Raw genomic sequence first — 3,200 nt, 5'->3', positions numbered from 1 at the left:
AAATTGTCGGCAGATAAAAGGCTTTTATTTGTCACTTTCCTTAAAATTACAATTATTGATCAAAACCCGTCAATGTTTTTTAGAGACTTTTTTTTTTATCGAATAAAAATATCTAACTCAGGTCTTATTAATTAATTTTGGAGAATTTTAATTAATTTTGATAAAATCTGGAAGATTTTTTAAACTTTTTATTTACAAGTTTTTTTCTTAATTTAATAAAAATTCAATTTAATTACCGGAAATAATAAATAATTATTTTATTAATTATCCAAAACCTGAATTTTAATATTCATTGTCAATAAATTTTCTATTGACGATAAATTGATCAAAATCTGTCTGTTATGTTTTTCCGCTTATGTTTTAATTGTTCAAGTTTATAGATTTGAATATTTATTATTTATAAATGTTAATAAATTATTTGTCAATATTACGCGGAAATTAAACGAGTATAAATACGCTGAGCAGAAGAATGTTTTTTATCAGAAGTAATATTTTGAAAGTTGTGTATATTTTTTCTGCTGAGTAAGTAAAAATATTTATTTTATTATTATAAAAAATATAAATTGAATATTTATAAAAAATTTATAAAATATATTTCAAATATTATTATTGAAGTAATTTATTTTTTTAACGTAACGATAATTATTCTTAATATAATGCAAGAAAAAAATTTTTTTTTTACACCAATTTTAAGATATTGCAATTTTTTGTACATGACTTAACATAGCAATTTTTTTATCTATGGCTTGTTATGGCTTTATATGGCTAATTTTCCATATATGGCTTAATATAGCAATTTTTATAAATGGCTTGATATGGTTACATTTTTATATATGGCTTAATATGGCAATTTTCATATATGGCAATTATTCAATATATGGCTTGATATAGTTAAATAGTCATATATGGCTTGATATGGCTAATTTTTTAAGTATGGCTTAATATGGTAAATTTTCATATATGGCAATTTTTATAAATTCGTTGATATGGCCAAATGTTCATATATGGCTTGATATGGCTAATTTTTAATATATGGCTTAATATGGCGATTTTCATCTATAGAAATTTTCAATAAACGGCTTGATATGGTTAATTTTTTATATATGGCTTAATATGGCAATTATTTAATACATGGCTTGATAAAGTTAAATGCTCATATATGGCTTATATAGTTAAATATATAGTTAAATGCTCATATATGGCTTCATATGGCTAATTTTTTAAGTATGGCTTAATATGATAAATTTTCATATATGGCAATTTTTATAAATTCTTTGATATGGCCAAATGTTCATATATGGCTTGATATGGCTAATTTTTAATATATGGCTTAATATGGTCAATTTTTATAAATGGCAATTTTTTATGGCTTAATATGGCAATTTTGATGTATGGCAATTTTCTATAAACGGCTCAATATTGTTAATTTTTTATATATCGCTTAATATGGCAATCTTCATATATGGCAATTATTTAATATATGGCAACTATTTAATATATGACTTGATATGGCTAATTTTGTAAGTATGGCTTAATATGGCAATTTTCATCTATAGAAATTTTCAATAAACGGCTTGATATGGTTAATTTTTTATATATGGCTTAATATGGCAATTTTCATACATGGCAATTACTTAATATATGGCTTGATAAAGTTAAATGCTCATATATGGCTTATATAGTTAAATATATAGTTAAATGCTCATATATGGCTTCATACGGCTAATTTTTTAAGTATGGCTTAATATGATTAATTTTCATATATGGCAATTTTTATAAATTCTTTGATATGGCCAAATGTTCATATATGGCTAATTTTTTATATATCGCTTAATATGGCAATCTTCATATAAGGCAATTATTTAATATATGGCTTGATATGGCTAATTTTCAATATATGGCTTAATATGGTCAATTTTTATAAATGGCAATTTTTTATAAATTCTTTGATATGGCCAAATGTTCACATATAACTTAATATGTTCAATTTTTATATGGCATATTTTTACAAATGGCTTGATATGGCCAAATGTTAATATATGGCTCAATATGGTTAATTTTTACATGGCAAATTTTTTAATTAGCTTGATATGGTCAAATGTTCATGTGTGGCTTGATATGGCCAAATTTTCATAGATGGATTTATATGGCAAAATTTTCATATATGGCCAAATTTAATATATAGCAATTTTTTGTATATGACGACATGGCAATTTTTTTATCTATGGCTTGATATGGCCAAATTTCCTTATATTGCTTAATATGGCCAACTTTAAAATATGGCAATTTTTTATGGACGACTTGATAATGCCAATTTTTCAAAACTTCATACATTTTTTTGACTATTATACTTTAAAATTAATTTCAGATTAAAAAAATTTTTTTTTTTAAATAATTTATCCTTTCTTATGCAATTTATAATGCGAAATATAATTTTTATAAATTTTTTATCAAAAAAAAAGTTATCTTTTTTTCTTAATTAATAATTAAACTTCCTAACTTTAGCATAAAATTAAAAAAAAATAAAATTCAATTATCTTGGAAAATTAATGACACAAAATTAATTAATTTTCAAGCTTAATATCAAAATGTCCAAGCTGTTATTGGTTGCCTTTTTAATTGCGCTATTCGCTTTGGGCGCCTATGGTATTTGCGCAGAGCGAGGAGAAAGAGTAAGTTTTTGATTAAAAATTTAAAATAATTATTTTTATTAATTAATAATTGATATAATTATGAAACTTTGAACACTGCAGTGCGTTCATGGTGACCATTGCTGCAGTAACTGGTGTGTCAACTCAAAGTGCGACGTAGACCCGCGAACTCACGATGAAGGCGGATTGGTCGAGCGAGTTGCTCGCATCGGGTTTGGACGAAAATAAGCCAATCGTGGAAAATATTATAATTTTATAATTACAAAAAGATTTGATGTAAAAATGATATGAGTTTTGAATTAAAATATTAAAAAAATCAATAATTGCAGCAAAATAAAAAGTATTAAAATTCTTATTAAATTTTAAGAGTTTGTTCGATTAAAATTCGTAGATTTATTTAAAATAACTTAAAAATACGTATTTAATATGAAAAAATTTGTTTGATATAAATTTAGATTACTTTCAACCAAATACTATTTTGTTTTGGTTTATTTGATTGAATTCGCCGATTTATTTCATTCAAAGATTTGTTAATAGTTAACAAATCTC

The 3,200-nt window shown here is 23.7% G+C and overlaps 1 long non-coding RNA gene across 1 annotated transcript; it reads left to right on the top strand.

Annotated features, from left to right (window-relative positions):
• The first annotated feature begins 432 nt into the window (after window positions 1–432).
• Window positions 433–2,945, top strand: LOC123270772. Its single transcript, XR_006510695.1, has 3 exons — window positions 433–522; window positions 2,577–2,672; window positions 2,754–2,945. It is a non-coding gene; the product is annotated as an uncharacterized LOC123270772 (long non-coding RNA).
• Window positions 2,946–3,200: the final 255 nt, after the last annotated feature.

The sequence above is a fragment of the Cotesia glomerata genome, linkage group LG8, assembly GCF_020080835.1.
Source record: "Cotesia glomerata isolate CgM1 linkage group LG8, MPM_Cglom_v2.3, whole genome shotgun sequence".
Classification (NCBI taxonomy): domain Eukaryota; kingdom Metazoa; phylum Arthropoda; class Insecta; order Hymenoptera; family Braconidae; genus Cotesia; species Cotesia glomerata.
This window is presented reverse-complemented; position numbering and strand designations above follow the sequence as displayed.